This window comes from Stenella coeruleoalba (assembly GCF_951394435.1).
Source record: "Stenella coeruleoalba genome assembly, chromosome: 2".
Lineage (NCBI taxonomy): Eukaryota > Metazoa > Chordata > Mammalia > Artiodactyla > Delphinidae > Stenella > Stenella coeruleoalba.
The window spans coordinates 55,538,235-55,564,336 of NC_137147.1; the positions used below are offsets into that span (position 1 = coordinate 55,538,235).

Sequence of the window (26,102 nt, forward strand, 5' to 3'; positions counted from 1 at the left end):
AACTAAGATATAAAATATGTGGGGAAATTCTGAAGACAAGCCAGAGGCAGAGCTGATTATGAAGGAAGATGAAAAATAAATAAAATAAAAATTGGTCTCTCACTAAAACTTATACAAAGATAAAAAAGGGGGGGGGGGAGTGGAAGAGAAATGAAAAGAAAATAAAAAGGAAAAAAACAAACAAAAAAGGAAACCTGACTGTTTCAGATCGAGGGAAGAAAAATCTCATTTTTTTTCTGACAATATTTAAATCTGATTACATGCAAATAAAGCTATGCAAAATTAAAAAGCAACCAGAATGTTTATATTAAGCCAGTAACTAAAATATAAAATGTTGTTGATCCTGAAATTTAAAGAAAATTGAAATAACTGAGGATAAAATATTAGCAATTTTCTAAATCTAGAACTGAGGTTTGAGTCTTGTAATTCTTTTTTCATCTCTTTATTTCTGATGTTCATCATTGTTTTTGGTTCCCATTTACAGTTATTTTCTACCTCATTTCAAACAAACATTTTGTTCCTGCTTTATCCTTTAAAATTATAGCCTGTGATCATCCCTCATCTCCCACCACTACTGAATGTACTGACTTCCTTATTATGAGTTTCAAATGTATCTGATACACTTTACACATAAAGAAGTTAAACATTAAGTTTTATGGGTCATGATTCATTTAGATGTAAAAGTTTGAGCCATATTTTCAACTAAGATGTAAAGCTAACTCCGCAAAACTACTTTTGACTTGAGCAAGTGGCTTAAGTAGACTATAATCGTGTCATTGAAATTTGATTGATCCATTATAAAACACTTAACAACATTAACCACATCTTTAATACATGCCTTTCTCTATTTGTGTTAAAAAAATAAAGTGCCCTTTACAAACAAATCTCAATGTTTTTGAAGAGGATGGGTTAAAGTGTTTGGTCCTAATGTAAGAGAATTAAAACAGAAATGTGTAAATCTGTGCAGGGACACAAAAGTCACCTTAATTACCTTGTCATGACTGAAAGTAAAAATTAAATTATTTAAAGAGTTTGAGGCGCTATTGGAGCCCAAGTGACAGAGTTGATTATGATTTTGTTTGTACCAGGGCTGACAAACATTTTAGCCTGTGAAAAATTGCTATTATACACATAAGAAATTTATGTTCTTCCCTTTAATATTCCCCAACTTAAATATATATACATGCATACTGTATATTTTGTATATAATATATATCTAGCTATATTTTTCTTTGCATTAGAAAAATAGCATTAAAATCATCTTACTGCTGTGTTAAATGATCTTTGCTATTTTTAAAAATTTGCTTAAAATTATTTGTTCAAGTTGCTTTGACATTTAATTGAATTTTCAAAATTGAAAACTTTAGTTGTGAAAGTATTACTGTTTAATACCTGTTTGTTTAAGAGCTATTAACTTTGTTCAACTTTTAGGACATACTAAAATTACTTAACATATTTGAGGTTTAGTTTCCTTTGGTGTGTAAAAAAACAAACAAACAAACAAGAAAACCTTACATCCATGGGCTATTGTTGGAATTATGTTTAAGAAAGGTAGGATTATTTTTACAATGGCTGGCACAAGGTCATTTGCCTACATCTATGAAACAAAAGCTGTGTCCTTATAACCTAAGAAATTAGCCTATAGATACACTTTTAAAAGTAAGCCAATATATGGTAAAAAAGGAGAACAATTGCATTATTTGCAATAACTAATACTGGAAACAACTTAATTATACTTTAATACATGTTAAATTATAGTTCTATTCGTTATACATATAAATGATAGAATAACTTTCTAATTCCATGCCTTTAATTTATGGGTAAAGTACGGTTAATTTATGGTACAGTCATAAAACAGAATACCATGCATCATTAGTGAAGAAAAAAGCTCTATATATACTGATATAGGAATATCTCTATCACATAAGCAACAATAGTGAAGAGTAGAACCATGGCCACCATCATATGTAGTTTCCCAACTTGTAAACTACACAAATTCAGGGAACTCCAGGTAAGGTGAATTGCTCCCCATGGAGTTCTGATCTGTGTAAATAAAATGTTCTTTTTATTAACATACTGGATTACTTTTCTATTGCTGCTGTCAGAAATTATAAAAAATTACCAAAAAACAATGTGGCTTAAAACAACAAATTTATTTCCTTATATTTCTGGAGGTTAGAATTTCAAATGGTTTCACTGGGCTACAATAAAGGTGTCAGCAGTGCTATATTATTCTTCCTAGACGTTCTAAGAGATAATCTTGTCTTTTCCAGCTTTTAAAAGCCACTTGTATTTTTCGGTTTGTGGCCTTACTTCTCAATATTCAAAGCTAGCAATAGTAGATCAAATCTTTATTACGCTGTCACTCTGGTTCTCCCTCTTCTGCCTTGCTCTTCCACTTGTAAGGACTCTGTGATTATACTGAGACCACCCAAATAATCAAGAAAATTTCACCATCTTAGAATTCATCCATTTCTATAGGTTGCCCATTTTATTGGCATATAATTGTTCATAGTGATCTCCTATGATTCTTTATATTTCTGTGGTGTCAGTTGTGACATCTGTTATTTCTGCTTTTATCTATTTGGATCCTCTCTTCTTCTTGATAAGTATGGATAAAGATTTACCAATATTGCTTATATTTTCAAAGAACCACCTCTTTGTATTGATCGTTTTAAAATTGATTTTCTTATCAAGATTAAATCAGGAAGAAATACAAAATATAAACAAACCAATTAACAGTAATGAAATTAAATCAGTAATAAAAAAAACTCCCTACATAAAAAAGTCCAAGACCAGATGATTTCACAAATGAATTCTACCAAACATTTAAAGAAGGATTAGTGTCAATCCTTCTCAAAATAGTCCAAAAAATTAAAGAGAAGGAAATGCTTCTGAACTCATTCTACAAGGCCAGCATCACTCTGATACCAAACCAGACAAAGATACCAAAAAATAAATAAATAAAGTAAAATTAAATTAAATTAAAAGAGAGAAAATTACAGACTAATATCACTGATGAAAATAGATGCAAAAATCCTCAACAAAATATTAGCAAACTTAATTCAACAATATATTAAAAGGATCATACAGCATGATCATGTGGGATTTATCCCAGGGATGCAAGGATGGTTCAGCCCCACAAATTAGTCAATACGATACAGCACATTAAAAATTTGAAGAATAAAATTATGACTATTCCAATAGATGAAGAAAGAGCTTTTGACAAAATTCAACATCCATTATGATTAAAACTCTCCACAAAGTGGATATAGAGGGGAATATACTGCAACATAATAAAGGTCATATATGACAAACCTACAGCAAACATCACACTCAATGGTGAAATGCTAAAAGTATTTCCTCTAAGATCCGGAATGGGACAAGAATGCCCACTCTCAACAATTTTATTCATCATAGTATTGGGAGTTCTATCCACAGCAATGAGACCAAAAAAAAGAGAAAAAGTATCCAAGTTACTTTTTCTAAGGAAAAAGTAAAATTGCCACTGTTTGCAGAAGACATGAATATATATATATATATATATCTTAAAGACACCATCAAAAATTATTAAAATTGATAAATAAATTTAGTAAAGTTGCAAGATACAAAATTAATATTCAGAAATCTGTTACAGTTCTATACACTAATAATGAATTGTCAGAAAGAGAAATTAAGAAAACCCCATTTACAATTGCATCAAAATAAAAAAACCAAAATACCTAGGAATAGGTCTAACTAAGGAGGTGAAAGACCTGTACTAAGAATGCTATAAGACACTGATGAAAGAAATTGAAGATCACACAAACAAATGGGAAGATATACCATACTAATGGATTGGAAGAATTAATATTGTTAAAATGACCATACTCCCCAGGCAATCTACAGATTCAGTGCAATTCCTATCAAAATACCAATCTCATTTTTCACAAAAATTGAACAAATAATTCTAAAATTTGTATGAAAACACAAAAGACCCCATATAAACAAACTGTAGAGAAAACAAACCTGAAGATATCACATGCCCCAATCTCAAACTATACTACGAAGTCACAGTAGTCAAAATAGTATGGTACTGGCATAAAAAACAAACACGTAGACCAATGGAACAGAATAGAGAGCCCAGAAATAAATTGACACTTATATGGTCAATAAATCTACAACAAAGGAGGCCAGAATATATAATAGGGAAAAGGTAGTTTCTTTAATAACTGGTGTTGGAAAAACTGGACAGCTGCAAGCAAAAGAATCAAACTGAACTGCTTTCTCATACCATATGCAAAAATAAACCCAAAATCGATTAAATACTTAAATGTAAGTCATAAAACCGTAAACTTCCTAGAAGAAAACATAAGCAGTATGCTCTTTGACCAATATATTTTTGGATATGTCTCCTCAGGAAAGGGAAACAAAAGAAAAAATAAACAAATGGAAACTACATCAACCTAAAAACCTTTTGTACAAGGAAGGAAACTATTAACAAAATGAAAACCCCACCTACTAATGGGAGAAGATATTTGCAAACTATATACCTGATGAGGGTTAATATTTAAAACATACAAAGAACACATATAATGCAACGTCAAAATAAAAACTGATTAAAAATGTGTAGAGACAGTAACTGAATAGATATTTTTTTTCCAAAGAAGACACACAGATGGCCAACAGGCACATGAAAATACATTAAACATTACTAATCATCAGGGAAATGCAAATTAAAATCATAAAGAAATGTCACATCACATTTGTCAGAATGGTTATTATCAAAAAGAAAAAAAATAACAACTGTTGATGAGTATGTGGAGAAAAGGGAACCCTTGTACACTGTTGGTAAAATGTAAATTGGTGCAGCCACTATGGAAAACAGTATGAAGTTTTATCCAAAAATTAAAAATAAAATTGCCATAAGATCCAGCAATTTCACTTCTGGTATTTTTCCAAGGAAAACAATAACACTAATTCAAAAAGATACACATACTCCTATGTTCACTGCAGCATTATTTACAAAAGGCAAGATATGGAAGCAACCTAAGTGCCCATGGACAGAGGAATGGATAAAGAAAGTGTTACACACACACACACACACACACACACACACACACAGTAGAATATTACTCAGCCATAAAAAAGAATGAAATCTTGCCTTTTGCTACAACACTGATGGATCTCGTGGGTATTATTCTAAGTGAAATAAGTCAAACAGAGAAAGACAAATATCTTATGATTTCACTTATAGGTGGCACATCTGAAAAAACAAAGGAACAAACAAAACAAAAAAGCAAGGAGTAATAGATACAAAGAAAAAACAGGTGATTGACAGAGGGGAGCTAGGATTAGTGAAATAGGTAAAGGAAATTAAGAGGTACAAAGTAAATAAGTGAGGGGGATAAAATGAACAGTGTGGTGTATATAGTCAATAGTAATGTAATATTTTTGTTTGGTGACAGATGGTAACTAATTTCATTGTGATAATCATTTTGTAATGTATAGAAATATTGAATCACAATGTTGTGCACCAAAAACCTACTAACCGACTTAGTGTTATAAGTCAATTATACTTCACAAAACAAACATATTTATAGAAAAAGAGATTACATTTGTGGTTATCAGAGGTGGCGGTGAGGGGATGGGGAATTTGATGAAGGTGGTCAAAAGGAACACATTTCCAGTTATAAATAACTACTAGAGATGTACGGTACAACATGATGAATATAATTAACACTGCTGTATGTTATATACGAAAATTACTGAGACAAATCCTGAGTTCTCATTACAAGGAAAAAATATTCTTTCATTTTCTTTTATTTTGTATTTATATGAGACGATGAATGTTCACTAAACATATTGTGGTAATCATTTCATGATGTATGTAAGTCAAATCATTATGCTGTACACCTTAAACTTATACAGAATGGTATGTCAATTATATCTCAATAAAACTGGAAAAAAATAATTTCATCATCTCAAGGTCAGCTGATTAGCATTCTTAATTGGATCTGCAACTTAATTACTCTTTTTTCATGTTAATGTAACATATTCACAGGTTCTGGAAATTAGGGCACGGTGTTTTGGGGGTCCATTATTTTGTCTACTACAGGTCTTGTTAGCACTGAATTATTAATAAACAAGATAGTATTATTGGTGGATGCTTTAGTGGAAAGGAGAATTCTTTTTTATAACTTTATCTTTCCATGGTGTTTGAACACTTTTACATGAATTTTTTATTAAAGCAGATTTAAAATGTAATCTTTTTTTGCTTTGACTGATTTCAAATGTTCAACTAGGTATAAGAAAATCTTTTTATTTATGTATATTAGCTCCCCACCTCCAACTAGAAAATGAGTGATGAGACATAGTTGCTGATTGAGGTTTTCTTTTGGGCTTTCCCTGATTGAGTGAGCAATATATTTAGAAATCCAGCTAACATTGGCAAACCTAATGAGGTATTGGCATAGAAAATGGGACAACAATATCAACTATACGTTAGTATACGCCCATTCTAAGTGTCCATGGAAAAATATGAAATGACGTTATAAAAACACATTAAAGTAGATGCTAAGTTCAGGATAGGAATATTTTTTTAACAATATAGACTTGATGAGAAATGAATTGCAGGCAACATGAATATTTTTATAAGAAAGCAAAGTTTGAATGAATTGTGCAGAATTTTTATCAGGAAATGATATATAAAAAGCTATTTGAAGCTCAATCAATTTACTTTGATAATAATTAATACTCCCTTTAACTTAAGGGACATACATTACACTACATAAACCAATTTAAAACTCTGGTTGATTTTTTTGTAATTTTGTGTGAATTCTTGTTACCTGAGTAATAAGCTATGTGCATGCTTGTTTTATAGTAATGTTGGCGGGAAATACAAATATCTATTAGGCTAAGTGAATTGGTATGAAGATTAAGTTAGCTATGAGTATGCCACAGTGCTGGATAAGAACTAGTCTGATACTTGTTTACATATTGATAGTCCACCTGTACTAAGATGCACCCTCTTCTTTTCTTGCCAGTTCTTTGAAATAGCACAGATGCTATATATTTAATGTTGTGTTCTAAACTTTCATGTAATATTATAACCCATTCAACTTTTCATACTTATATATTATCTGTTATATATATATATAATATATAATGATTATATGTAATCTTTTCCCTGTATAAAAATATTTTATGAACTTTTAAATTGAAAAATAACATATATATGCAAAAGTGCACATAACATACTACAAATTATGAAGATATTCTCCTGACATTGTTTTCTTCTCACATTTAAATGTACATCTGGAATTCCCTTTGTATAAGATGTGAATTATGGGTCAAGATTCTTTTGTTTTTATAAACCTATAGATATTTAATTGGCCCAGGCCATTTTGTCTAAATCATTTTGTCATATATGTGTGTCTGTGTATATATATATATATATATATATATATATATATATATATATATGTAAGTCAGTTTCTTGACTCTGTATTTTGTACCACTAGTCTTATTTGTTTATCCAAGTAATATCAGACTGTCTTACCATGGATGTACAATTAGTACTAATAGTACATAGTAAAAATCCACTGACTTCTTCAGTAACATCTCAGATGTCCTTGGACCTTTGTATTTCCATATAAAGTTTAGACTCAGTTTAAATGCACATACACACACAAAATATACTGGGATTTTGGGTGAAACTGAATCTATGCATTTACTTGGAGAATTTTCATAATAGTGAACCTTTCAATCCATTAGTATGGCATAACTCTCCTATTATTTAGGAGAGTATTATGACTCTCAAAATACTCTCAAAATGTATTATGACTTTTTAAAATGTAGCTTTCTTTGTGTATCTGGAATCACTTTTCTATTGCCTGAAATAATCCCTTTATAATTTTCTTTAGTAATGATCTGCTAGAGCTAAGTTCTTTTAGCTTTTTTTTTCTAATTTTTAAAATTTCAACTTCATTTGTAAAATGTTTTGCTACATAAAGAAATATACGTTAGTTATTTTCTTTCTTTAGAAAAGTCATTCCAAATTTTCTGTCAACACTTGCTGCTTTTGAGAAATCAATTTCAAACTCATTGCTGCTCCTTCAAAGGTAAACTTGTCTTTTCTTTTGGCTATTTTAAAGATTCTACCTTGTCTTTAGTTTGCAGTCATTTTCATATTTTGTATTTATATGTGGTTTCATTTGTTTCTGTCCTATTTCTGGAACTTCATTTAAACAGATATTGCTTTTTTTTTTTTTTTACTGTATTTCTTGAATTATTCTTGAATTCCTTTCAGTACTTGTCACCATATTCTTTCTGCATGTTTCACTTTGCACATTTTTTGAGCTGTATTCTAGTAACTGATTATCTCTTCAGCAATTTCTAACAAGCCATTAATGAGATTAAGTATAAGCACAGATACAATACTAATATGTATTCTACAAGTTCCACTTGTCTGTTATTTTTCCATTGTCATTTAATTTCTTGAACATATTTAAAATTATTTTAAGTTTTCTATCTGGCAATATCTGCATCTGCATTTTTGTGGGTCCACATATATTCTGTCTTTTATTGTTTTTGGACAATTATTTTCTTTTTAATAACTAGTTATTTTTATACTTGCTTTATTTTTATAAAGTGACAGAATATCAAATTTTATTGAAAATAATGAAGGCTCTGGGTGATATTATGTTCCTCCAGAAACAATTCTGCTAGAGGCAAAACTGAGTGAAAGGAAGGCTTCTTTCCTTGTGAGGTCTGGTTCTTTCCTGTCCTCCCTTACTTCTAGGGTATAGCAGAAGAGTCCTGGCTATTTATCAGGTCCTTCCTTTTTGGAGTCCAGCATTGTTGACTTGTGTTCTGACCTAATAATCTTAAATTACGCAAACCTAATCTAAATTTATCAGTCCTGCTTCTAAAATCAATCAAAGAAAAACTAAAAGGGTTTCAATACTTTACATGTAAAAAAACTATGTCTATATTGCTATTGATTCAATAGTGGAATTCATATTAATCTCTCATCTTCTACCCACATTACTCATTCAACTCATTGACATGGGTCTTGGTTTTCCGCCTTCCTTCGATCAAATCTAAAATGAGTCCCATTGCATTTTGGACATTTTATGATGATAAAATAAATAAATGAATAATACATTGGCTGGTCATTTTACTCCCCTAAACAGTCTTAGACCATTTACTAATAAGTGTAGTCTCATAAAATATTAAAAACTCTAAGTTATTTAGAATCCCTCTCCTCCAGTTTGAACTTGGTCCAGGCTTTTTGTTGTTTTATTTTTCTGTTTTCTTGGACTAGCACTTTCACTGTTCAATAGCCTGCTCCTAGTTCCTTTAATGCTGAAGTGAGAAAAGAGAAACATATAAAATAGGAAGTGTCTTTCTCAACTAGCACAGGTATAAAGAGTATTTGGTTCTTTCATTCTTTGAAAATATCTAACAATGACTCTCTCTTTTGGTATGCTCAGTGAGTCTTTCATAATTTCCTCCTAGTGCTGAGATTCTCTAAACTGTCTGACTCTTGCTGACCACTTATAAATCTTACATTTCCCATGGTTTCCCAAAGCTTATTGCCATAGTCTTTGTGAACTTCTAGTAACTTTCCAGTAGACTCCTGGTTAACTCTGTCTCTTGAATCAACTTTTGTCCCATTATCTACTCTTTAGTACATATTTCTGACCAACCGTCTATTTGTATGCAGTCTCCTAACATTCCAGGCTGTTCTGTTATTATAGGTTAATTTAGCTAGATGTTCTCTCCCTTTTAAATTTTTTTTTCCTCAGGTGTAAGCCAGATTCCCGTTCATCGTGTTCCTCAAATTTTAGGAGGAAATTATTATACACCCCAGTGATCTCCTTCTAGGCTAGAAGTCATGGGGCATCAACTCTGCTCCTCTTCTATGTGGATTGGGTTTTTCAGGAAAATATCTTCAAAAAAAGCATGCATCCTCATATAATATTGGTTAAGTGATGGACCACAGGCCAAAACAAATTCTTGGACTTCTTCTTAGCATAGATAATGTAGACTCTCAGTTTGGAATGTGGTAACACTTAGAATTTATGTAAAAAAGGGGCAAAGTTCTCCATTTTAAAAAAGAATTATGTGGGGCTTCCCTGGTGGCACAGTGGTTGAGAGTCCGCCTGCCGATGCAGGGGACACGGGTTCGTGCCCCGGTCCGGGAAGATCCCACATGCTGCGGGGCGGCTAGGCCCGTGAGCCATGGCTGCTGAGCCTGCGCGTCCGGAGCCTGTGCTCCGCAACGGGAGAGGCCAGAGCAGTGAGAGGTCCGCGTACCGCAAAAAAAAAAAAAAAAAAAAGAGTTATGTGTATGTTGGACATTATCTTCCACCCACATGCCTTTTGTAATTTATTTATTTATACTGAAGTATAATTGATTACAATAGTATATTAGTTTCAGGTGTATAGCATAGTGATTCAGCATTTTTACCTTTTATACTCCATTAAAAGTTATTACAAGATAATGGCTATAATTACCTGTGCTATACAGTATATCACTGTTGTTTACCTATTCTATACATAGCAGTGTTATCCCTTAATCCCATATACCTAATTTGACCCTCTCTCCTTCCCTCTCCCCACTGGTAAACACCAGTTTGCTCTTTTATATCTGTGAGTCTGTTTCTGTTTTGCTATACACATTCATTTGTTATTAATTTTTAGATTCCATATATAAGTGATGTCACACAATATTGTCTTTCTTGTCTGACTTATTTCACTATGTATTATATTCTCTAGTTCCAGCCATGTTGCTGAAAATGGCAGAATTTCATTCTTTTTTATGGCTGAGAAATATTATTTTATATATTTTATAATGTATATATATACATATATACACATATACATACATACACCCACACAACACATCTCTTTATCCATTCATCTATCGATGGACACTTGAGTTGCTTCTATACCTTGCCTATTGTAAATAGTGCTGCTATAAACATTGGGGTGGGTGTATCTTTTCTAAATAGTGTTTTCATTTTTTCCAGATATATACCTGGAAGTGAAAATTCTGGGTCATATGATAGTTCTATTTCTAGTTTTTTGAGGACCCTCCATACTGTTTTCCACAATGGCTGGACCAATTTACATTCCTACCAACAGTGTACGAGGGTTCTCTTTTATTCACATCCTCACCAACATTTGTTATTTTTGTTGTTTTTGATGATAGACAGCCATTCTGACAGATGTGAGGTGAAATCTCATTGTGGTTTTGATTTGCATTTCCCTGATGATGAGTGATTTTGAGCATCTTTTCCTGTGTCAGTTGGCCTTCCGTTTGTCCACTTTGGAAAAATGTCTACTCAGATCTTCTGGCCATTTCTAAATCAGGTTTTTTTGTTTTGGATGTTGAGTTGTCGAGTTTTATGAATTGTTTATATAATTTAGATATTATCTCCTTGTTGGTCATATCATTTGTAAATATTTTCTCCCATTCTATAGATTGCCTTTTCATTTTGTTGATGATTTCCTACATTGTGCAAAAACTTCTAACTTTAATTAGGTCCCATTTTCTTCTTTTTTCTATTTTGCCTTGGAGGACAGATCCCAAAATATATTGCTAGGATTTATGTCAAAGGCTGTTTTGTCTATATTCTCTTCTAGGTGTTCTATATTTCATGGCTTAAATTTAGTTCTCTAACCAATTTTGAGTTTATTTTTGTATATGGTGTGAGGAAATGTTCTAATCTCATTGTTTTACATATGGTTGTCCAGTTTTCCCAGCACCACTTATGGAAGACTGCCTTTTCTCCATTGTAAATGTATATTTTTAAAATTCTTCCATAGTTAACATGTTTTATTAATCACATCTGAGAAAAGGCATTGATTTTCATTTTGTACAGCATTATTCTGTAAGGACAAGATACAGTGACAACATCCAAGCTTTTTGCATATCAGAGATGAAACTGAAAGTATCTCTACAATTGAATTTTCACTTCTTTTTTTTTTCTTTTACATCTATATTGGAGTATAATTGCTTTACAGTGGTGTACTAGTTTATGTTCATAACAAAGTGAATCAGTTATACATATACATATGTTCCCATATCTCCTCCCTCTTGCGTCTCCCTCCCTCCCACCCTCCCTATCCCACCCCTCCAGGCGGTCACAAAGCACCGAGCTGATCTCCCTGTGCTATGCGGCTGCTTCCCACTAGCTATCTATTTTACGTTTGGTAGTGTATATATGTCCATGCCACTCTCTCACTTTGTCACAGCTTACCCTTCCCCCTCCCCATATCCTCAAGTCCATTCTCTAGTAGGTCTGTGTCTTTATTCCTGTTTTACCCCTAAGTTCTTCATGACATTTTATTTTTTCTTAAATTCCATATATATGCGTTAGCACATGGTATTTGTCTTTCTCTTTCTGACTTACTTCACTCTGTATGACAGACTCTAGGTCCATCCACCTCATGACAAATAGCTCAATTTTGTTTCTTTTTATGGCTGAGTAATATTCCATTGTATATATATGCAACATCTTCTTTATCCATTCATCCGATGATGGACACTTAGGTTGTTTCTATCTCCTGGCTATTGTAAATAGAGCTGCAATGAACATTTTGATACATGACTCTTTTTGAATTATGGTTTTCTCAGGGTATATGCCCAGTAGTGGGATTGCTGGGTCTTATGATAGTTCTATTTGTAGTTTTTTAAGGAACCTCCATACTGTTGTCCATACTGGCTGTAACAATTCACATTCCCTCCAGCAGTGCAAGAGTGTTCCCTTTTCTCCACACCCTGTCCAGCATTTATCGTTTCTAGCTTTTTTTTTTTTTTTTTTGGTACGTGGGCCTCTCACTGTTGTGGCCTCTCCTGTTGCGGAGCACAGGCTCCGGATGCACAGACTCAGCGGCCATGGCTCACAGACCCAGCCTATCCGTGGCATGTGGGATCTTCCTGGACCAGGGCACGAACCCGTGTCCCCTGCATCAGCAGGCGGACTCTCAACCACTGCGCCACCAGGGAAGCCCTGTTTCTAGCTTTTTTGATGATGGACATTCTGACTGGTGTGAGATGATATCTCATTGTAGTTTTGATTTGCATTTCTCTAATGATTAATGATGTTGAACATTCTTTCATGTGTTTGTTGGCAGTCTGTATATCTTCTTTGGAGAAATGTCTATTTAGATCTTCTGCCCATTTTTGGAATGGGTTGTTTGTTTTTCTGTTATTGAGCTACATGAGCTGCTTGCAAATTTTGGAAACCAATCCTTTGTCAGTTGCTTCATTTGCAAATATTTTCTCCCATTCTCAGGGTTGTCTTCTGGTCTTGTTTATGGTTTCCTTTGATGTGCAAAAGCTTTCAAGTTTCATTAGGTAACATTTGTTTATTTTTGTTTTTATTTCCATTTCTCTGGGAGGTGGGTCAAAAAGGATCTTGCTGTGATTTATGTCATAGGGTGTTCTGCCTATGTTCTCCTCTAAGAGTTTGACAGTTTCTGGCCTTACATTTAGGTCTTTAATCCATTTTGAGTTTATTTTTGTGTATGGTGTTAGGGAGTGATCTAATCTCATACTTTTACATGTACCTGTCCAGTTTTCCCAGCACCACTTATTGAAGAGGCTGTCCTTTCTGCACTGTACATTCCTGCCTCCTTTATCAAAGATAAGGTGACCATATGTGCGTGGGTTTATCTCTGGGCTTTCTATCCTGTTCCATTGATCTATATTTCTGTTTTTGTGCCAGTACCATAATGTCTTGACTACTGTAGCTTTGTAGTATAGTCTGAAGTCAGTGGGCCTGATTCCTCCAGCTCCGTTTTTTGTTCTCAAGATTGCTTTGGCTATTCGGGGTCTTTTGTGTTTCCATACATATTGTGAAATTTTTTGTTCTAGTTCTGTGAAAAATGCCATTGGTGGCATTGGTGGCATTCTTTTCATATTTTAGTTTTTAATTCAGGTGGGATTTTATTTTGTGTATTATGTGAGGTGAGTACCTAATTCTTTTATTTTCAATATGTAAGTCTAGTGATTCTTACTTTTTTAAGCTTTTGCTTTTTGTATTGCTTTGGATAGCAGAGCTTTACATTCTGATTTACAATGTCATTTTAGAATAGAATACAATAAATATCCTTATCACCATGCATCTATTTCTGGGTTCTCTGTTTTGATAATAAATCTACTCTTACCACCGAGCAAATACGAAATGTTTTGTTTACTATGCTTTTCCGTAAGTGTTGCTATGGCAATTTCTCCTCCTCCTTCCCCTCTTCCTTCTTCCTCTGCTTTTTCTCCTCCTTTTACTCCTTCTCCTTTTTCTAAACTAGAACTCTGTCCCTTGAATGTCCATCACTTATTTCACTCATTCCCTCCACCCCTCTCCCCTCTGGCAACTGCATATTTGTTTTCTGTATCTACGACTCCTTGCTGTTTAATGTTTGCTCATTTGCTTGGTTTTTAGATACTACCTCTAAGTGAAATCATACATTATTTGTCTTTCTCTGTCTCAGCCTAATACCCTCTGAGTTGATCCATGTTGTAACAAATGAAAAGATTTCATTCTTTTTTATGACTGAGTAATATTTCATTGTATATATGTGTATATACATATATATATATAAATATATATATGTATGTATGCCACATCTTTTTTATCCATTCATCTACTGATGAGCAGTTAGGTTGCTTCCATATCTTGGCTATTGTAAAAAATGCTGCAGTGAACACAGGACATATATATCTTTTCAAATTAGTATTTTTGTTTGCTTAGGAAAAATACCCAGAAGTAGAATTGCTGGATCATATGGTAATTCTACATTTAATTTTTTGAGGAACCTCCATACTGTTTTCCACAGTGGCTACACCAGTATACATTTACACTAACATTGAACAAGGAAGATTCCTTTTTCTCCACACTCTTGTCATCACTTATTTGTTGTCTTTTTGACAACCATTCTGACAGGTGTGAGATGATATCTCATTGTGGTTTTGAGTTGCATTTTCCCGATGATCAGTTACGTTGAGCATCTTTTCATGTGTCTGTTGGCTATCTGTATGTCTTCTTTGGAAAGATGTCTGTTGAGCTGCCCTGTCCATCTTTTTTTTTTTTTTTTATCTTGTTGTTTGCTTTATTGATGTTGAGTTGTAGGAGTTCTTTGTATATTTTAGATATTAAATCCTTATCAGACATATAATTTGTAAATATCTTCTACCTTCCAGTAGGCTGCATTTTTGTTTTGTTGATAGTTCTTTTGCTGTGTAAACCCTTTTTAGTTTGGTGTTGTCCCATTTGTTTATTTTTGCATTTCTCTTGCCTGAGGAGACATATCCAAAAAAGCATTGTTAAGATCAATGCTGAAGAGCATACTGTCTATGTTTTCTTCTAGGAGGTATGGTTTCAGATCTGAAATTTAAGTGTTTAATCTATTTTAATTTATTTTTGTATATGGCATAGAAATTAGTCCATTTTGCTTCTGTTGCATGTACCTGTCCAATTTTCACAACACCATTTATTGAAGAGGCTGTCTTTTCCCTATTGTATACTCTTGCCTCCCATGTTGTAGATAAGTTGACCATAAAAGTGTGGGTTCATTTCTAGGCTTTCTGTTCTGCTTCATTGATCTATGTGCCTTCTTTTGTGATAGCACCATGCTGTTTTGATTATTGTAGCATTGTAGCTTTGTAGTATAGTTTGAAATCATGGAGTGTGATATCTCCAGGTTTTTTCTTCTCTTTATTCTTCTTTGTAAAATACTGCCTTAGCTGATCTTGAATTTTTACTTTTTTTTTTTTTTTTTTGTGGTACGCGGGCCTCTCACTGTTGTGGCCTCTCCCATTGTGGAGCACAGGCTCCGGACGCGCAGGCTCAGTGGCCATGGCTCACGGGCACAGCCGCCCCACGGCATGTGGGATCCCCTGGACCGGGGCACAAACCCGTGTCCCCTGCATCGGCAGGCGGACTCTCAACCACTGCGCCACCAGGGAAGCCCGAATTTTTACATTTTTATATGACACTTGAAATTTTCCAAATTACATTAAAAAATGTATGTTCTGATTATTATTATTGAAAAGTGCATATATGGAAAATTCACTCCTTTATGATATTAAGTTTTAATGTCAACTAACATGGTATGTTAGTTCCAATTATATAAATCTTCTTTTATGTAATGTATTTTTCCAAAATGATATTATGAAAGGTTTCTAAAATTTATCCCTAAGTGCTTTAGAATGTTTATCATTGAGTATTTTATTTTCTAATGGTGGGAAGTAACAGTAAGCAGTGTCCACCATATATTTTCTCCTTTTACCAGTGGGGAAAATATAAGTTACACAAAGTAAATGTAGTAATATATGGCTTAGAAGGGAGAAATGAGGTCAAGGCTAATGTCCTACCTTTTAGTTGTCATTATGATGGCTAGAAAAGTTATGGAGATATGAACCTTTTCTGCAGCAACTTTTAATTGCATATTTTCCATATTTATTGGTATCAAGAGGCAATTGGGGTCAGATGGGTCATATTCCATGTTCCATTCTCCACTTTTGTGAGTGTTTCTAGACCTCTTATGAAAATGTCAGGAAGACTCAATCAATCTGTTCATGGGTATCAAAAAGCAGTCACAGTAGCAGCAATAGCTGTAGCAGTAGTATGCTTTTTTCTCATTAGTTCCAGTACAGACTTCAGATGTGAGAGGATCAGTGAAAATTTAGAGGGAAATTCTTAGAGACCTGGCCTAGAAACCACTCCTCCAACCCATTAAACATTTCTGTAAGCATTGATTTTCCAAGTTGAATAAACTTAATTTTGTTAAAACACCCAGAGTATTTTCTGTCTTTTACACTAAATAATAATGAATTCAGAATTTGGTATTAGAAGTATTTTCATAATATTCCACTGTTGGAATGAGTTAAATTGCCTAAATTGTTGAATTGGAAGGCAATGATTATCAGGTGGCCTAAGGAAAATGCAACCCTAGTAATCTCTGTCACACTATGATAATATCGTCACTTAATGAGTACCTAAATTCACCTGGAATGCAGTACCCATTCAAGGGAAGACTCCAGTAATGTTGATGGTTGCTCTGATTGACTATTATGAAGGGAAGGAGGAAATCAAGGTATGTTAGGGTAGACTAGTTAGTTCTATGTATTTATTATTATATAAAGGCATTAAAGAAATCTACCAATTGTTGAAAAGGACAAAATAGGTTTCAAAAGGCAGAGTAAAATGTTATTTTGTTTAGGTTGTGAACTCAATCAAGATGACTTTTTTCATATATTTTTCACTTGAGTTGAGACAGGAAAGGTGAAAAGAAATTAACAGTTTTTTTGAAATGAAGAGTACTTTAGACATCAGGATTAAATTAAATATAATTAAAGTACATTATATAAAATCCTGGTAGGTGTTCAATAAATACTCATTAAATTTCCCCCTTCCTTTTTCTACACTAACTTACTTTATACACATTTATCCAGCATGAATTTACTTCTGAGATCTGAAAAAGAGTAGATATATGTATACGTATAAGTAAATCACTTAGCTGTACACCTGCAACTAATACAACATTGTAAATCAACTATATTCCAATATGAAATAAAAATGAAAAAAAATTAAAAGTACTTTTGAGAAATACAGGAAATATTCCCTACATTTTTTTCTATTTTTCTGAAAATTTGTGGTATTTTGGATATATTTAAAGATAAAGGGAGGAACAAAATTATTCCATGGTTTACAAAAATGAGGAAGGAGGATGATATGGTAACTTTGTCTTCAACTGTATAGATATAATCTATAAGATTCTGTTCAATGAAATTTGTCTGGAATATATGATGGTCTTATTGTCATCATTTTCTCAGAGGTTGGAGAAGCAAAATATAATTGAGTAATTGCCTAGATGCACTTTTTATCAAGAAGAATTTGCCTACTGAAATGATGATGAAAGCAAAAGCCTTATGAAAAGTTACATTATGTCAGAGTTTGCAATAACTACAGAAAACTTTTATATAAAAAGAAAATTAATTTTTCTATATTTCAGAAGAAATATAGGCATTATCTCATGGCTCTAAAGTTGATGAGTTCAGAGACATTCAGTGTCTTCAAATCAAAACTCAGCCTGTCAATTTGTCTAAGGCAATGAGTATGTTTCCCTTGTGTCAATCCCAGTTCTCAATATTTGTTTGAAATGAAACAAATAATTTCATTAATTAGTATGCTAATTAGAGTGTGAAAAAACATATAAAGAGGTCAATGTAACTTCTGAAGTCTTTAAAAAACATTCACAGAATATAAAAGTAAAGACATGTCACTGATCATTGTTTCAAACATAACAAGCTATATGAATGCATTTAAAAAGTTTATAACCATGAACATGATACCCATTAAGACTTAAAACAATGAGATTAATCTTACAATGATAGCAAAAAGGGATTATGAGAGTAAAGAACAAAGTTAGACAAAACTCAGTGCCAGTGATAATGTTCTTAACATTATAAATTACATGGAAAAATTATTGAATAAATCAAGGCAATAATAAAACATCACCAACTGAATTAACACAACATTTTCAAATAAAATTCACATTTTACTGAGATCAATATGGATTAGATTCCAAAACGGCCAAGGTAAACTGCTCATATTGCAGCTAAGATGTAATGAGAGTGAAAGGATGAGTTTTCATGGGCTTTTTTGAGATATCCAAGAACAAAAGAAAACACAACATGTTTTTACAAAATGAAAAATAGGACAATTTTGAATTTTTCTATGGAAATTTTAAGTCAATTATAGCCACAGAAAAACTAACCATGCAGATGCTGGTGGAAGGCAACAGAAAATTTCCATTTTTATTAGTTATATAATTTCAACTCCACCTGAGGTGTCAAATAATGAATTATGTCTCAGAATACAGAGAATATTTTCAGAAAAGCAAACCTTCAAAAAAGAGGAACTTGAAAGATGTGACCAACTCTGAAAAGGTCACCAAGAGAGAAACAACATGAATCTTACCAACAAAGAATATTCTAAGAAAAGAAGATTTTGTTTCCTTTTAAAGCAAATATTCTAAGAAGGATTTATACTTGGGCTATCAGAACTCAGATAGTGAAGTCAGCAATTATTTATCTACCTATGAGCAGAGGTCATTGCAAAAAAATAGAAGCAAAAATATCTTCAGACTTCTGAGGGATATATTTAACATATTTGGTTTACATCTATAAGGAACTATGTTGGAAATCTAACTGTGCAGGTAAAGAAGAAGTACCGTATAGCATTAAAAAAAAAAAAAGCCAATGGAGAATAAAGAAACTACTTAAATAATCTCAAGGCAAGTGCAAGGAATATTTGATTTCATATCAAGGATACATGTTGTGCTAAAAAAATAAGAATAATAATTCCTAAGCTATTTCAACATAAGTGCATGTGAACCCAGCAGATTCTGTTTTCTTCCTTTTTATCATAAGCATTTAATCCCATAAAAATATATTCTAGATGGCTAGAATATCAAGGTCATATGGAAGTGTCAGGAAATGCAGAGGGCACAATACTGTATTTCAAAGCTCATTCTTCAAGTTTAACATTTTCTTTTAAGTTATATAAACTGCACCTAGTTTATAGTCTCAAATCAAAGTTGGAAATAACATTATTATTGAAATTAACTGAATTAAAAAAATTTATTCTATTGACATTAACTTAATTTTTAGTTTTCCACATCTTTATCAATTTGTTAAATGCTTAAATAATATTTTCTTTATATGCATGTGTTCAGAGAGCTGACTTCATAAAAACACATGGAAAATAAATAAGATTTTGAACTTAGTATTATGTTAATTTATAGTCAGGTAAATAGGTAACTTACATGTTGTAAATAAAATAGAATTTGATCATATTTTTAATGTTCAATGGTACTACTAATAATACAATATATAATACAGATTATATTCAAGGATCTGTATAGTCATATGAAATTTGTCCAATATATCAGACACATTATTTTATTTTATTTTACTTTTAACTTTTTATTGTATATTGGAGTATAGTCAATTATCAATGTTGTGATAGTTTCAGGTGCACAGCAAAGGGACTCAGCCATACGTACACATGTATCCACTGACACTATTTTAAAACAGAAAATTTATAAACAGTGATGTGTACATTTTGGGGGTATTCTACCTTGGAAAGATAGTGAAACTTATTTGCTATGTATTTTGGCATTTTTAGTTAGTATTGATTGAATGTTTCCATAAGTATTTCAAAACTATATTTGAATGTGTAAATAGTATATTGAGTTACCCTAATTTTAGAAAATAATATAGCAAAAAAAGGAAAAGGAAGGTAACTCTTAAAATGACTTACTTTATTCAAGATTATAAATGTCTTATTCTGACACCACTTAAGTAATATATAACATGGATATTGCTATAAACTACAAAGTGAATAATATTTTGTTGTTCTGTAGTTAAAATGGAAGCCATCGTGTTCCTTCTAATGACAGTATTACATAAAATGTTAAGATGTAGCTCTGAAAAATATGTCAAAATGCATGCAAGTTACCTTTTAAAGGAAAACTTGAAAATTTTACTTCTAATTTCAAATCTTAGTACAAAAACTTTGATGTCAATAAACTCCTTATAGGCAACATTTATTGAATGTCCATATTAAAAACAAAACATGTGTCATTACAATTCTTTAAGTAGCCTAAGTAGTGTCATTGCATATATTTGAATAAATTGCTTTTACCAGTTGATTTACATAAAGAGATCCATATTGTTACTTTCCATTTTTTACAATGTTATATTCTTGATAATTCACAATAGCTCTGTCTGACTTTCTCCAACCTAATTTTGACTAAAATACTAAGAAGATATCAAATAGGGAAACTTGCCACACCTCCAGAGTCTAGGGGTAATGCTATATTAGTTAGAATATGCATGTAATTTATATTCAGCTGTAACAGGTACATAGAATAAGAGAAATAAAATTTTAAAAAGATATTTCACACTCACATAGAAGTCCAGGGCAGATACGGCAGCTAGGCTGTGTCTTTCTTTGATCCACATTACTTCTAGCTTCCTCCTCCCAAACTGAAGGTATTGCCTTTATCCTCCTGATACAAGATGCATCTCAGCCCATCACATCTAAACGTGTAAATAATCACATTAATTTTAAATGTCCTAAACCTAATTAAAAGGGAGAGACTATCAGGAAAGATAAAAAAGCAAAATCCAACTCTTTGATGTCTATCTGAAACCTCATTTTAATATAAAAGCACAAAGACGTTAACATTTAAAATATATGATCATCTCTATTGATGCAGGAAAAGCATTGTACAAATTCCAACAGCCATTCCCTACAAGCTTCACTAAACTAAGGATAGCAGACAAATTCCTCAATACGATGAAGGGCAACTTCAGAAAAGCTCACTAGATCCTGACTGGTATGGCTTCTATTAAAAGTCATGCTGAACATTTACTCTCAAAAGTCATAATATTTAACTATTGCAGCATAAATTTTTAGAATTAGGTGAATCATAGTATAAAATCAAATGATATCTGATGCTTCTTTAAATCACTTCAAATTCCTTGCCTTCTGAGAAAAAAAATCTCATATTTCTGGGTAAACATATTTGATTTTTTAAAATTCCTTTACATCTCAAATATTTTCACAAAAGGTATATGTTAGAGCATAAATGATTTTTAAGTGTTACTTAAAACTAGGAGGTATGTTTTTCCCTTTGCTTAAATACAAAAAAAGAGAAGATGCATCTAAGTTTTCGCAACTACAGGTATGATCTTACATTGCAAAATGTACGATTTCTCTCAACTATAGTCAGCAGGAAACTATAAACCTGACATCTATTTGACTGCCTCTGTGTCATTTGCCTGAATTCTCCATAAGAATAGTTTAGTAATAAGAATCAAAGGAAGTATAAGAAAATAAGCCAGGGGCTCTAGAATTTGGTAGTAACATTTTCATGGTCCTGTTAAACTCAAAGTAATATGTTATATTTATTTAAGGATTATAGTCTTCCACACTGGGAAGATATTCCTAACTAAAGTTAACTGGACTAGTATATGAATAGATTGTATTTATTCTGTTACTTGGGTATATTTTTGGCTCTTTATACTCAATAAAATATAAGTATACAAATACAAAGTTGGAAATAAACAAAATGGCTGAATGCTGTATGGGAAATATTTAGGCTGGCCCACAGAATTAGCTTAAAGGTGCTTCAAATTAATGACGTTTTTAAGGAACTTTGAAAGTATAAAATGCTTTGCTTTAGGGTTTATTTGTGATTATCTAAATTTCATTTGGGGAAAGAAAACGTGTTGAAGCTTCTTATACCAGTCTGCATATGGCAGTTTTCCTGTACAGATGGTTTCCTTGGTAAGAGAAGAGCCGAGGTCATTTTAATGTTTAGCATTCTTATGGCAAGTGTATTTTGGCTCATTATGTGTCATGAATCAAAAATAATGTTTTGCTGGTCAAGATGATCCTGACAGAATTTTTTTTAAATAAACTGATCTCTCCAAGTGATATAAAATAGTTGTGCTAAACATACTTAGATTGTTGCTCTTCCTCTGATTCCTGAAAGCAAAAAAGTCAAGGAGAGAAACTATTCCTTTGACCCACATTTTCAGGAAAGAAGTTTAAACATTATGAAAAATGAGTAAACTTAGAAATACAGAGATAATGAAGTGTGAGCAAAATGGACAATTTTTGCAAATGTCTGTATCCAAATCTGCTCTATTAACTTGATATTCTGAGTCCTAACATTGTTACTACAGTTCTACTAGGATTGGAGAGATAAAGCCACGTGCACTCATAGTTCAGGAGAAAAGTTAAACCTAAGTAGCTTAAGCCTTCCATTCCAAGGGTGTACATGCTGAGAGTCTTCTTTCCACAGGGCAGAATGAGGAGAATTGTTGTCCTGGGTCTTCCCAGGATCAGAAAGCCCTTACTTCTTTCCCACATGTCTTCTGTTAAATGATGCTTAATCTATTTATCCACAGGAGGATTGAAAAAATCTGCCTGAAAAGTTAATGAAGTTAACACAAACAAATCATTCTGAATGCCTAAGGATTTCTATGCCTCAATTTAATCTGATAACTGAGAATACATTCATGAGATTAAAGTTCATTTTAGGCTGTGCTTGAGAGTACATCTCTTAGATTTAACTGTATTCTTTAAATATTCTCTGAGCTGTGCTGCAGTCTCCTCCGGAAAAAAGTAACACCTTAAATGCCCCCAGAGGATTTAAGAAAAACTATACTACAGCTCTTTAATGACAATTCTATGATAACTCAATCCTTAAAAAATATTTGTTGAGTTTCCACCGTAAGAAATATGCATCTTTGTTTCTGAGAATTCAGAGATAATCATGATATTTTGTTCTCATTTTATATATGCAGTTTCAATTTGCTCAATGTTACATATCTACCAATTGTGGAACTGAGAATTAAGTATAGGTGTATCTGATTTCAGAATGCCATGTGCCTTTATACTTTAACTTCCCAATATAATCCCCAAGTAGAAAAGCTTAAAGTCATGTGGGGTTTGGGAGAAACAGTGTAAGGGAGAAGACATTTATGCAAAACAGAACAAAATGAAACTAAAAGGTGAAAACACAATTAGACAAATTATACAAAAATTTATAAGTTCTCTGGTTTACTGGGAAGATTTAAAGTAAAAAAGGTGTTACTTTTTTCCAGAGGAGACTATATCACAGCTCAGAGAATATTTAAAGAATACAGTTAAATCTGAGAGATGCACTCTCAAGCACAGCCTAAAATTGCACTTTAATCTCATGAATTTATTGTTATCAGATTAAATTGAGGCACAGAAATCCTTAGGTATTTAGAATGATTTATTTGTGTTAACTATAACAGAAATTCCTTGAAATCTCTTTATATATTTTTAAAATGTGATATGGCTGTGTCAAAGAATGCTTTCCTTCTTATAGTAGATAATGTTCCTGTTTTATAAGTAATGAACTCAGACAAGGATCAGGGGAAAACCTGCTGGTTGTGGTCATATTTTTTATAATTGTGGTCATATTTTTTAAAATTGTGAAGAATGGATAGGGATGCAGGTCAAATTACACCAGAGTGCTATTGTGAAAAATAAAATACAAATAAAATGATGTCTGTTAAAGTTATATAGAATTTGGACAGAATTATGCCAATTTCAGGATTTTAATACTTTTTAAACACATTTATACTTCTATACAAAGTCTGCTAATACAACAGGATTTATATGATCATATCTTGAAGAATTAGAAAGCTATAGCCTGGAAAAGCGGTTGATTTTGAAATAATGATAGAGAGAAAAATAGAATAAAAACTTCAGAAAAAGAGTCACAAATGAAAGGATACTTATTTTTGACAAATTTGGCACTGCATAACACTGGAGAATTTTATCCTTTTCAATAAAATGTGCTGGGTCTAGTAGGTGCCCAAATGGACAAAGTATACCATTATCCTACCTCACCCCTTACATAACATTAAACTCTAGGTGGACTTCCAATCTAAATGTGTAAATAAAACAGAATTTTTCTTGACTTTGAGTTAAAGAATCATTTTTAAAATCAGTACCCCGCCAAAAAAGAGAACCCAGAAAGTGCCCTAATCATTAAGAAAACGTCTGTGAATTTAGGCTACATTAAAGCTAGAGAATTTTGTTAATTAAAGTAAAAAACGTCTTTAGCAGTGAAAAGGCAAAACATCTTTAGCAGTGTGAAAAGGCAACTCAGGACACTAGTATAAGTAACAATATAGTAGCAAGTTCTTATATCCAGAATATATTGATAATGAAAACTCTGCTAAGCTTCAGCAATATGTAACTCCCTAAGGAATCTTAGGCCTGCTGGCTCTTAAGCAACTCATACCAGACTTGTTTGAAACCAGATTTCCCAGCATCTGTGATGTGAAAATTGAACATGTCCAATCAGTCACAAAGAATTTACCGTTCACCTTGTGAGCTGAGGCTTGCATTTAGAATCTTGTCTCATTTCGAATGCATGTTCTTTTTGCTATAGCCCTTTCACACTTCTACTCGGAAAAGGTCCCTGAACTTGCATATGGTGGCACTGTGCAAGTTCTACCTTACCAGATAAAAATAAATTCCACTTAATTTTAGAATCTTACTGGGGCAACTTTTTTGCTTACCTATTAACAATATAAATTAATCCAAAATAAATACAAAAGAAGTTAACTCAAAATGAACAAAAGAAAGCACATGCAATTGGCTGGTAAAAACTGAAAATGTGGTTCACCTTCCATAATGATACAGGAAACACATATTAAAACAGTATAGGGATGCAAATTTTTACCTCTACCATCTTAGGTTTTTTTTCCTGAGCCTGATAATTAAATTGACAAAAGACAGGTCAACAGGAGAAAAAGCACAGAAATTTATTTAATGCAAGTTTTATGTGACACAGGAGCCTCTGTAAGGAATGAAGACCTAAAGAAGCGGCAAAACCAAATGCTTTTATACCAGGTTGAATAAAAAGAGGCAGTTGGGGCTTCCCTGGTGGCGCAGTGGTTGAGAGTCCGCCTGCCGATGCAGGGGACACAGGTTCGTGCCCCGGTCCGGGAAGATCCCACATGCCGCAGAGCGGCTGGGCCCGTGAGCCATGGCCAGCCGCTGAGCCTGCGTGTCCGGAGCCTGTGCTCCGCAACGGGAGAGGCCACAGCAGTGAGAGGCCCGCGTACCGAAAAAAAAAAGAAGAGGCAGTTATAGAAAAGTAATCTATTTGAGGAGGCTGAAGGCAAGTAAAAATTATTTTATCAAGGTTTATTTATAAAGAATTCTCTACATCTTAACTTGCCAGTGGTGTTAAGAATGTTACTTTCCTTCTGGTATAGGGTGGATTGCCCTTCAGATAGAAATTTCATCTCCTAGTTTAAAAAAAAAAGGAAAGTCAGAGTGTTCTTCTTGCATCTGATGTTTTTCAAGTGCCTTTAACTCAAAATAGTCAATATGCCAGAGTGGCATATTTTGGGATAACATGTTCTGAACTCCTTCAACAACAATGTGAGGTAACTACACATCCACTGGCATAAATCTAATGAGAGAGAATAAACTTACTGATGTTTGAAAGGATGCACGAAAATAGTAATCCTTGTGTATTGC

At 32.8% G+C, this 26,102-nt stretch overlaps 1 long non-coding RNA gene across 1 annotated transcript in view; it reads right to left on the minus strand.

The window, feature by feature from the left end:
* Positions 1–26,102, minus strand: part of LOC307182556 — a 74,359-nt gene that overhangs the window by 37,837 nt on the left and 10,420 nt on the right. Inside the window, exon 2 of the long non-coding RNA XR_013827195.1 lies at positions 20,969–21,100. This is a non-coding gene — a long non-coding RNA (uncharacterized lncRNA). The remainder of the gene's footprint in view (positions 1–20,968; positions 21,101–26,102) is intronic.